At 38.1% G+C, this 12,588-nt stretch overlaps 1 protein-coding gene and 1 non-coding gene across 2 annotated transcripts in view; one reads left to right on the top strand and one right to left on the bottom strand.

The window, feature by feature from the left end:
* Window positions 1-12,588, bottom strand: part of ZFX (zinc finger protein X-linked) — a 94,924-nt gene that overhangs the window by 70,824 nt on the left and 11,512 nt on the right. Inside the window, exon 2 of the mRNA XM_072744492.1 lies at window positions 1,378-1,427. The gene's annotated coding sequence lies outside the window, so the exon portion shown is untranslated. The remainder of the gene's footprint in view (window positions 1-1,377; window positions 1,428-12,588) is intronic.
* LOC112919163 (U6 spliceosomal RNA) lies at window positions 2,778-2,883 on the top strand. Its single transcript, XR_003234830.1, has one exon. It is a non-coding gene; the product is annotated as a U6 spliceosomal RNA (small nuclear RNA).

The raw sequence follows: 12,588 nt of genomic DNA, 5'->3' as shown, positions 1-12,588 counted from the left end.
TTTCCGTCTTATGGTAGACCGAATAATGACCTGAAAAAATATCCAAGTTCTAATCCCTCCAACCTGTGAATATTACATCACATGGCAAAAGGGACTTTGCAGATGTGATTAAGAATTTTGTGAAGGGGAGATCATCTTGGGTTATCCAGGTGAGTCCTAAATAATCACAGAGGTCCTTAAAAGAGAGCAGCAAGACAAAGGAGGTAGTAGGAGACATGAAGATGGAAGCACGAGGTTGGAGTGTTGTGAGGCAGGAGTCACAAGCTAAGTAATACAGGCAGCCTCTAGAACCCAGAAAAGTCATGGAAATGAATCCTCCCTTAGAGCCTCCAATAGGAACCAGTCCTACAATACCTTGACTTTAGTCTAATGAAACTGATTTTTTTACTTCTGGCCTCCAGAACTCTAAGAGAATAAATTGGTGCTGTTGTAAGGCACCAAGTTTGTGGTAATTTTTTTACAGCAGCAATAGGAAACTAATACATCTCCCTATAGTTTTGCCTTTTCCACAATGTCTTAAGAATGGCACTATACAATACTTCTGGGTCTTAGAATCTGGCTTCCTTCACTTGGCAAAATACATTTACGATTCATCCATGTTTATGTTATATATATTTTACCACTAAGAAAAACGATTCATTTGTGTTGAGTGAATCAGTCGGTCTTTCCTTCTTATCACTGACTAGTACTCCACTGTACACTTGTGCTAGTTTGTTATCCATTCACCTGTTGAAGGACATTAGATAGTTTCTGATGAATAAAGCTGCTATAAACATTTGCATACAAGTTTTTGTGTGCACATAAATTTTCCATTAACTTGGCTATTAAAGAAAGCTCATAGGTATTCATAGCTTTTAGGACATGGGGATGGCAATTTAAATATCATTACCAGGGAAACACATTATTCGGTAATACAAACAAAAAGAATTACAGGCTTTTTAAGGCCGAAGTTACGTTCACAGAACAAGCCAGAATTTTTGAGTTCCAGATGTCTTACAAGACCCCTTTGTTAGTAATAATATTTTCAAGGACATATTAAGAAACCAGAAAATCGTCTTATTCTGTTGCTGGGATTTCTTATACCAGCAGTTAGGACAGCCTGTGGTTTTCCAGACCAAATGCTGAAATTCCATTATTTAGAACTGAAAGAAATAAAGACAGATCTAGGAAGATTAAAACTTACTATGGAAAGGGAAAGGGCAAAATAGAATTATAAACAATTGGAATGTTAGCATGGAATGTCCTACAGTGCAAACAGAAGAAACTGACAATATCTGAATTTCTGATTTATTATATTGGCAATCCATTTACCTCTAGTCCTTAGTACTGTTGCCATGTAACCTTTTTAAATAATTTCATGAAGTTATTAAAACTTACCTGTTTTTTCCAACAGATGTGCAGGGACACCTCTGGCAGTAGAGTTTTGCCTGAACAAAACAAAAAAATACGTCATTCTAACATAAAAGTGGCAAAAATTTTCCCTAAGGGACCAAAACTACAGAGGAATAATTCTGAGTTATGTTCTTCAATACCAAATCAGGTACAAGTCACATACTATCCAAAAGGCTTATAAAACTAACTGCAAAGTGTATAATAAACATTTGTTGGGGTTTGAGATTTTTCTCCTACTTACAAGCTAACAAATTAGCCTGTTATCATTTCCTGAATGCCAGCAGCATGGTAAGCAGTATGAGCATCATCAGCATATATATGTGGGTTCCCCACTCCCCAAGTCCCACAGGGGCCATGCAGAGGGGCCCAGTGGACACACTGTTTATATCTTGTAGTTTTGCATTGCTGCCGAGGAATATTGGCCTTAGGGAATTCACATCTTTTAGAGAAAACCTCCTATTTGTTCAGAAGGAGACATCACCTCATCCCTCAAGGAAGCTCCCTACGAAGAAAGCCCTGAGAAATGGCTCAGGTAAAGAGCGGTCTGGATCCTGTGTTCCAGGAATGTAAAACAAGAACACGCAGTGATGCTCTGGGCTGTGATGGATAGTATCTTCTAACAAAAGCGTGCCCAGAGAGATAACAGGCTATCTGTCCTTCTGCATGAAGTGGACAATAAGAGGTCTTGCTCAAAGTTTTGCTCCTAGGAATATTTTCTTTCACCACTGCCTTTGAGGGACTAGAATGGATCCATTTTTAAGCTGGTGCCAGCAAACTGTGTGTAAACCAGGCCTGTGCTTTTTCTTGTTAACCAGTCATAGATAACTCTCTGGGAAGTCATAAATGCGGGTTAAAGGGAGAAGTAAATCAATAGAAGCAAGTACCATGGGAGCTTAAAACATAGCTTCATGTACTTTACTTGTGCCTTCTGAGCAGCTTGGATCCAATCATGTATATACAACGTTACCATTTTCTACTGGAATACTGTTGTCACATCCAATTTTATGTTTCCATGGAAACGACATTCACTTCCTGATGGTCATTTCAAGTGGCACACCTCACTCTCCTTTCACCTTCCAGGTTTCCTGCCCATGCTTTCCATTGAGTGAACCTAACCAGAAGCTGGAGGGCAAAGAAACCTATTGATACCACCTCCCATGGCACAGAGCAGGTAGAGAGGGTGGAGTGAATCTGGAAGGGCAAATGGAAGATATCTAGCGCAGCCCATAAATGGCATTGATGTCACTGGCATGATTTTCTAAAACATTAAGCCATTCTTGGGAAAGTTCCAAACAAAACAACACACACTCTTTTCAACTTACACAGTAGTTCCGTTCCTGGAAAATTCCAGGATATTAAAACCATGCAAAAAATACTTTGAGTTATGCTCACTTCAGCAGCAATATACTAAAATTGGAATTATACAGAAAAGATAAGCTTGGCCCCTGCACTAGAATGACATGCAAATTTGTAAAAGCATCTCATATTTAAAAAAATAAATTTTAGAAAGAGAAAAAAGTACATTGAATTTACATGCAAAATGAGGTCAGGTTTAGGTTCAGATAATTACAAATAAGTTTCTCATACATATGAATGGCCAGGGGGATGTTTGAAAATCACATAAGAAAAAAAATAATAAAAAAATTTTAAAAAAGAAAGAAAATCACATAAGACGTAGGAAAATTCATCCTTGTAAGAAAGTCACATGCGCTGCAGGACATATGACATTCTTGGTTTCTGCCCAACTAACTAATCCCTGGCCAGGGGGTTCCTGTCAATCACTGCAACAACCTTACTAGCCACACAGGAGTTTTCAAAGCATACCCTTGGGTGGTACTGCCCCTAGTGATACCTACTCTTCTAAGGCGAAACATTCATCCTTGCAGAATTTGAGTTTGATATCTCATCCACTTAACTGGAGGCAACATTCAATGGAAGAAACCATTCAATTTATGGATTCTTCTCAATTTCTCAATTTATGGATTCTTGTTCAATCCAACATACAAAAGTCTCTGACTCAATTACCAAACACTTGCTGCCATTTCTGGCAATGTATAATTGTGAATTTGAATTTTCTGATTTAGTATAAATACAAAGTAAGAAAATAACTGAACATGAAGCTCAAACTTCACATGGAGCCAGATAAAAGTTTATATATAACCACATTTCATGTAACTTGATATTAAACTATAACATTTTTCTACTTTTAACTAATATAATTTTGGTTTTTAAAAAAGATTTTATTTATTCATTTGAGACAGAGAGGGGGTGGAGAGATAGCGAGTGAGAGCATAAGCAGGGGTGGAGAGGGAGAAGCAGGCTCCCCGCTGAGCAGGGAGCCCCAAATGGAGCTCAATCCCAGGACCCCAGGATCATGACCCGAGCCGAAGGCAGACACCCAGGCGCCCCATACTTTTAACTAATATATTCTAAGTAATAACATCCACATTTTATAAAAATATAAAATACCTAAACAGAAATATAGAATAAAAACATTATATACTATGGCAGACAGAATAATGGCTCCCCTCAAATATGTCCATGACCTGATTTCTTGAAACCTTTGAATGTTACCTTACATGGCAAAAGGGATTTTGCAGATGTGACTAAGTCGAGGATCTTGAAATGGGGAGATTATCCTGGATTATCCAAGCGGGCCCAATGTAATCACGAGAGTCCTTAGGAAAGGGGAGCGGGAGAGTCAGAAGACAGAGAAGGTGATGTGACAATAAGAGTATATATTGGAGTGATGCAACTAGAGCCAAGGAATGCAGGCAGCCTCAAGAAAATGGAAGACACAAGCAATGGATTCTCTCCTAGAACTTCCAAAAGGAACCAACCCTACAGACACCTTAATTTTAGCTCCATAAACTTCTCCATACTTCTGACCTCCAAAACTGTAAGAGAATAAATCCGTGTTGTTTTAGGGCACTAAATTTGTGATAATTTGTTACAACAACAACAGGAAACTCATAAACATTTCTGCCCCTTCTCCCTGCTGAGAGATCCACCATTGTTAACACCTTGGTACCTGTACTTCCAGATCTTTTCCTATACCATTAAATGTGTGTATTTAATGTGTGTATGTACGTGTGTGTGTACTTCTTACAAAAATGGATCACAGTTGGATCACATGCTATTTTGTAACTTGCTTTTTTAAGTCTACAAGCTCCATATGTCCATTTCATCAAATATCTAGACTACATTAAAAATTTCTCAAATGAAACAAAAATGCCCTTAACTCTTGTTTGGTCCATAACAGAATCTGTTTGAGGACCACACATATCATCTGATTATTAGGTCCCTTTGGTTATGTTGTTGACTATTGAGGAGATGGTTCTACAGTTGCTCTGAAGAATGTGCCACCTTTTGGTTCATTTAGTTGCTACCTCTGGTGCTATTTAGTTTATTCTTTTATTTCCTGTATTTGAAATGCTGTAACATTTTTACTAAAATTTTTGGCTAGAATTCTCTATAGGTTATGGGTATTCATGTTGAATCACATCAGAAAACACATAATATATGGTTAATCCATTAAGGATGTTAAGACTGACCACTGGATTAAGGTGATGACTGCCTAATCCCTCAATTTTACAGTTATATTTTTGCCCTGAAACTAGAAAGTGACCATTGTTCCTTTGCATTTTAAAAATATCCAGTTCCAGGATGCCTGGCTGGCTTGCTTGTAGAGCATGTGACTCTAGATGTCAGGGATGTGAGTTCAAGTCCTATGTTGGGTGTAGAGATTACTTAAAAATAAAATCTTTTTAAAAATCCAGTTCTTATTAACCATTTTAACACCTGTTGATATGGTGTTATGACCATTATAATTCATGGCAATTTCATTCAAGATTGTGATGTGTGGGGATCCCTGGGGGGCTCAGTGGTTTTGCGCCTGCCTTCAGCTCAGGGTGTGATCCTGGTGTCCCAGGATCGAGTCCCACATCGGGCTCCATGCATGGAGCCTGCTTCTCTCTCTGCCTATGTCTCTACCTCTCTCTGTGTGTGTCTCTTATGAATAAGTAAATAAAATATTTAAAAAAAGATTGTGATGTTTTTAAAAGTCTATCATCTCTTCTACATTTACTAATTAGTATTCACCTGTGAAGTAAAGCTTTCCCTCATTTCGGGGGGATATTTGGTTACATGAAATACAAATTCTACTGGAAAGGCAGGATAAAATGCTTTATTTTTTGCCATTAATTACCAACTTTCATAGTAAGTAGTTGATTCAATAGCTTTCTCAAAAGGTGAATTTCCATAGATTCCATCTATTTGAATTCATTGCTACTGTTAGCCTTTATAATGCTCGAAATGTCATGACTATGGCCAGTGGAACATAAGCCCAGTGATCTTTAAGAACTTTACTGATTTCTATCACAAAAAAATATCCCTGGCTTTTCTTGTATTTTCTCTGTTCCAGGCTTGGAATGAGCTATTTCTCTAAAAGGTCCAATTGTACTTTAGTGGGGAGTGGTTTTCAGAGACCACAACCTGAGCACTAGAGGTGTTCATTATTACTGGGGTGACACTGCTTTTAGGCCATTTCAATGGACAGAACTAGAAAAATATACATATTGAGGAAGACAGACTCTAGGGTGTCCCCTTGGTGTTCATGTTCCTGTGTGCTTCCCTCCTGAAAGTGGAAGGAATCGTGATTTGCTTCTAGTCAGCAGTGTCTGGCAAAGATGGCAGGATGCACACGATTACATATATATAATTATATGTGTATGATTTATGATTAATGTCAGTCTTGGAAGGAGAATATCCCCCTTGCTAGCTTTAAAGAAGCCAGCTGCCAGGCTGTGAATCACTTAGGGAGAGAACCACTTGACAAAGAACTGAGGGCAGCCTCTAGCTAACATCCAAAAACAAACTGAGACCCTCAGCCCAGAAGCCTGCAAGGAATGAAAAATTGCCAACAACCAAAGAACTTGGGAGCAGATGTGAGCACAGTGTTGACTGACACCTTGATTGAAGCTCTGTGAGTCCCTAAAGCAGAGCATGCAGCTAAGTCATGCTCAGACTCCTAACCCACAGAAAGTGTGAACTAATAAATGTGTCCTGTGTTAAGCCTCTAACTTTGTGGTAATATGTAACAATAGATAACTAACACTATTTAACCAATGGCTTATATGAATTTTTTTAGTTCAGTTTTAACATTACAGTGTTTTTCTTAATTTCTTGGATCCTATCCTAATATTCTTACAAATAGTGGTTTTATCCCCTGGAGGACTGCATACCAAATGGTGAACAAAAAACTGAAAATGAGGGATATCTTCTATTTTTCCATTTTTCCTCTCCTTGAAGGCAAACATTTATTCATTCATATTGTCTCATCTAAGTAAACTAAGTCTACGAAATCATTTTATAATAATTTTGGCCCTAAAATTCCTTTAAATTGTCATTATGAAGTATAATATTTCCTATTAATATAGTACTTCATGGTTTAAAACTAATTTTTTCATGTCAAAGTTTCTCTAATAAATTTTAGAACGGCATTCAATTAACAGAAGTTTAGGCAAAATTATCATACAAATTATTTGCTCCCCACCAACAATGTTTATTTCCCCAAACAAGGCACACTTATGCTTTAAAAATATTTTTTAAAAGAATACATAGTTTCATTTTTCATATATTTTTTAAAGATTTTATTTATTTATTCATGAGAGACAGAGACAGAGAGAGAGAGAGAGAGAGAGAGAGAGAGAGCAGAGACACAGGCAGAGGGAGAAGCAGGCTCCATGCAGGGAGCCCGACATGGGACTCGATCCCGGGACTCCAGGATCAGGCCCTGGGCTGAAGGTGGCACTAAACCGCTGAGCCACCAGGGCTGCCCCATTCTTCATATTTTCAAGAAACATATGAAACAGAAATTCAAAGTACAAGCTCTGGACAACCACTTATGGTAAACAAAGATGTCCCTAATTAAAACAATCACTTTCTTCTTTAAATATTTAGTAACAAATATTTAATTTTTAAAATTATACAAATAAATCTATACTTCTATTATTTATGATAAAAAGTTAAATGTTTTCAAATGTCCACTAGAAGTAATATTATTAATATTGATAAAAGAAAAAATACTCAGATTCACTTTGAATACTTGTCTGTTACTTTCAGGTTTAGCACAAGATATTATAGAACAAATAATTCAGCCTGACAAAAAAACATTTCCCACAAGTACTACTTCCAGTAACAATTTCTCTACTGAATGAGACTTGATAATAAATATCGTGAAATTTCTCACAACCACCCTGCACGTGAGTCAGTAAGTATTACTATAATGTATTATATAGAAGGTAGCAGGCTGGTTTTCAGAAGCTTGAGGAACAATGGGTAGGTTCTCTTGACCAAAAATATCATACCCACTAAGAAATTAAATTATTTAAATCAAAGACTTTTCTGGAACAGCTTCACACATTCTTTAAAACTGTTCCATGTCATGAAACTCTTTTTTCTAGATTAGTAACACATTGAAGAGGTTGAAGGAATCTTGAGAAATGTATCTAGGTTTTATTTATTTCTCTGTCCTTGGGTCTAGTATAAAACCTAGCGTATTAATTCAATTAATGTTAAATAAATGAATGAATAATTGGAGGAAGGAAGGAAGGAAGAAAAGAAAAGAAAGAAAGAAAGAAAGAAAGAAAGAAAGAAAGAAAGAAAGAAAGAAGGAAAGAAAGAAAGAAAGAGGAAGGGGTGCAAAGGATCTAGTAAGATGGTCTTAAGTGCCTTTAAGTTACTGTGAAATATATTTAAATGTCTTTAAATGAACAAAAATATAAAATAATGAAAAACTGAAAGAAGTTAACCAAAATTTTAGTGAAAGCTGCAGATTTCCAAGAATCAATGAAAGAAATAGGTATTAATAGAAAGATCTCAGAAAGATGGTAGAGTAAAAGGATTCTGAGCTCACTTCTTCCCACAGACACAGCAAAGCTATAAATGCATGTAATGCAACTCACTCTGAAAATGGCCTGAAGGCTGGCAGAACAGATCTTCGATAGCTAAAGACATAAAGAGAAGGTGACATCAAGAAGGGGAGGAGAGGCAGAGACACAGCTGAGAACCAGACCTCTGATAGTGATCCACAAGATGGAGAGACATTGCAGACACAGAAGTCATTTCTGAGAAGCGAGGGATCAAGTCCCAGAGATGAACCCCTATAATATCTGACTATGAGAATCAGCAGGGCTTAACTCTGTGAAAGACAGAAGGCTATAGGAAACCGAGTCTCCACTCCTAAAAAGCTGGTACACTGTAACACTTGGTCAAGAGACCCAGCACAGATAGAGCAGTTTGAAAAGCACATGGTTTATACATGAAGATTTATTGACTAACTTTAGGGCATGTGCCCTAAAAAAATCTTTAGGAGCTTTCTCTGGAAATGGAAGCTCTGGGAGGCACTGTTTATCTTGCCCTCCTTCAGTGTAGCTAGCCAAATACTTGTGGGAGCCAGTTCTAACACTATCCACCTACCTTGCAAGCACCTATTGCCCCACCAACGCATTCACCTGCAGACCTGCCATGACAGGTGCCTCCCCAAAGCAACTCCTGCCCCGTCATACCTGGTGGGCAGCCTCAGCTGGGACTGGCATCTCCCTAAAGCAGCTACTGCCCAACTACACCTGGCAGGCAGGCTTGGTGATACTGTACCCCTCCAAAGTGACTCCTGCCCTGGGAAATCAGTCTTGTCCACCAGCACAACCATAGCAGTTGTGGCCTGATTCTGGTAACAAGGAGAGACTGGACTACTGGGCCCCAAAGAATACCTTCTAAATAAGGCCACTACCATCAAGACTAGGAGAAGTAGCTGACCTTCTTAATACATAGAAACAGAGAAAGTCAAACAAAATGAGGAGACAGAGGAGGTATGTTCCAAACAAAAGAACAAGATGAAAATCTCAGAAAAGGAACTAAACAAAATGGAGATAAACAATCTATCTAATAAAGTATTCAAAGTAATGGTCATAAAGATACTAGAATTGACAGAAGAGTGAGAACTTCAAAAAAGAGATAGAAAATATAAAATAGAACCAACCAAAGCTGAAGAACACAGTAACTGAAATAAAAAATACACTAGAGGGAAGCATTAGCAGATTAGTGTATGCAGAGGAACAAATCAGTGATCTGGAAGATGAGGTAATTCAAAGCATTCAAGCTGAATAGCAAAATGAAAAAGTAATTTTTAAAAATGATGATAAGGGCACCTGGGTGACTCAGTAAATTAAGCATCTGACTTTGGCTCAGGTCATGATCTCAGGATCTTGGGATCAAGACCCATGTTGGGCTTTACAATCAGCCGGCAGTCTGCTTGTCCCTCTCCCTCTGTCCCTCACCCCACTCACATAAACTCTCTCTTTCTGTCTCAAATAAATAAATAAAATCTTTAAAGAAACGATGATAGATTAAAGGATCTCTAAAATATTATCAAGTGTACTAACATTCACATTACAGGGGTCCCAGAAGAGAAGAGAGAAAGAAAAAGGGTCAAAAGAGTATTTGAAGAAATAATAGCTGAAAACTTCCCTAATCTGGGAAAGGAAACAGACATCCAGGTCCAGGAAGCACAGAAAACACCAAACAAGATGAACCCAAGGAGGTCCACACCAAGACATATAATTATTATATCAAAAATTAAAGATAAAGAATCTCAAAAGCAGCAAGAGAAAAGCAAGTAGTTATGTACAAGAAAAACCCTATAGGGTTATCAGCTGACTTTCCAGCAGAAACTTTGTAGGCCAAGACAGACGGACATGATATATTCAAAGTTCTAAAAGGAAAAAAACATACAACCAGCAAGATTATCATTCAAATTTGAAAAAGAGGTAAAGAGTTTCCTAGATAAACAAAAATTAAAGGAGTTCATTATCACTCAACTGGCCTTACAAGAAATGTTAAAGCAGCAAAGGAAAGGCCAGAGGCCACTGAGTGACTCAGTTGGTTAAGTGTCTGCCTTTGGCTCTTGGGGTCTTGGGATCGAGCCCTGCATCAGGCTCCCTGTTCAATGGGAAGCCTACTTCTCCCTCTACCGCTCTGCCTGCTTGTGCTCTCTTGCTCACTCTTTCTCTTTCAAATAAATATTAAAAATCTTTTAAAAATATAAACAAAGAAAAGGCCATAACTAGAAGTGATAGACTAATGAAAGGACAAAATTTCACTGGTAAAAGGAAATATGTAGGGCAGCCCCAGTGGCCCAGAAATTTAGCGCCGCCTTCCGCCCGGGCATGATCCTGGAGACCGGGGATCGAGTCCCACGTCAGGCTCCCTGCGAGGAGCCTGCTTCTCCTTCTGCCTGTGTCTCTGCCTCTCTCTCTCTCGGTGTCTCTCATGAATAAATAAATAAAATCTTTTTTAAAAAAAGGAAATATATAGTAAAGGTAGTAGATCAGTCAGTTATAAAGCTAATATAAAAAAAATAAAGCTAATATAAAGGTTAAAACACTGGATGCCTGGATGGCTCAGTCTGTTAAGTGTCTGCCTTCAGCTCAGGTCATGATCTCAGGTCCTGGGATTAAACAACGCATTGGGCTCCCTGCTCAACAGGAAGCTTGCTTCTCCCTCTGCCCCTCCCCCTGCTTGTGCTTTCTCCCTCCTCCTCAAATAAATAAAAATCTTTTTTTTAAAAGGTTAAAAGACAAAATAAATAAAATCACTTCTATCTACAAAAATTAGTTAAGAAAGAGACAAAATATAAAGATGTGAAGTATGACATCATAAAACTAAAACGTGGAGGGAGGAGTAAAAATGCAGTGCTTTTAGAGTGTGGTCAAACTTGGGATGCCTGGGTGGCTCAGTGGTTGAGCGTCTGTCTTTGGCTCAGGGCATGATCCTGGAGTTCTGAGATCAAGTCCCACATCAGGCTTCCCGCAGGGAGCCTCCTTCTCCCTCTGCCTATGTCTCTGCCTCTTTCTGTGTGTCTCTCATGAATAAAAAAATAAATTTTTAAAAAGTCTTAAAAAAAAGAATGTGTTCAAACTTAAGCAATCATCCACTTAATATAGACTGCTATAAAAATAGGATGTTTATATCAAAAACCTATAATACACAAAAAATTAGAGAAAGGAATCTGAGTATAACACTAAAGAAAGTCACATAATCATAAGGAAAGTGAACAAGAGAAGAAAAGAATAGAAAAGAGCTACAAGGGATCCCTGGGTGGCGCAGCGGTTTAGCGCCTGCCTTTGGCCCAGGGCGCGATCCTGGAGATCCGGGATCGAATCCCACGTCGGGCTCCCGGTGCATGGAGCCTGCTTCTCCCTCTGCCTATGTCTCTGCTTCTCTCTCTCACTGTGTGCCTATCATAAATAAATAAAAAATTAAAAAAAAAAAAAAGAAAAGAAAAGAGCTACAAAACAACCAAAAAACAACAAAAGGGCAGTAAGTACATTTCTATCAATAATTACTTTGGGCAGCCTGGGTGGCTCAGCGGTTTAGCGCCACCTTTGGCCCAGGGCGTGATCCTGGAGTCCGGGGATCGAGTCCTGAGTCGAGCTCCCTGCGTGGAGGCTGCTTCTCCCTCTGCCTGCCTGTGTCTCTGCCTTTCTCTCTGTGTCTCTCATGCATAAATAAATAAAATCTTTAAAAATAATAATAATAATAATAATTACTTTACATGTAAGTAAGACTAAATGCTGCAATCAAAAGACAGAGGGTAACTCAATGGATAAAAACAACAATAACAGCAACAAAAACAAGACCCACATATATGCTTCCTACAAGAAACTCACTTTAGACCTAAAGAGATAAACAGACTAAAAGTGAAGAGATGTAAAAAAAATATTCCATGCAAATGAAGGCAAAAAAAAGCTGGGGTAGAAATACTTAGGCAAAATAGACACTAAAACAGACTGTAACAAAGAAGGGCATTACACAGTGATAAAGGGATCAATGCAACAAGTGGATATAACAATTGTAAATATCTATGCACCCAACAGAAGCCTACCTAAATACATAAAGCAAATATTCAGACACAAAGGGCAAAACTGACAATAATACAAAAATAGTGGGTACTTTAACACTCCACTCACATCAATGGAGAGATAATTAGGGAGAAAATCAGTAAGTAAACAGTGGCTTTGAATGACACATTAGACCAGATGTACTTAAAAGATATATTACAGAACATTCCATCTAAAAACAGCAAAATTCACATTCTTTTAAAGTGCACATGGAACATTTTTCAGGATGAGCACA

This window comes from Vulpes vulpes, chromosome X, assembly GCF_048418805.1.
Source record: "Vulpes vulpes isolate BD-2025 chromosome X, VulVul3, whole genome shotgun sequence".
Classification (NCBI taxonomy): Eukaryota; Metazoa; Chordata; class Mammalia; order Carnivora; family Canidae; genus Vulpes; species Vulpes vulpes.
This window is presented reverse-complemented; position numbering and strand designations above follow the sequence as displayed.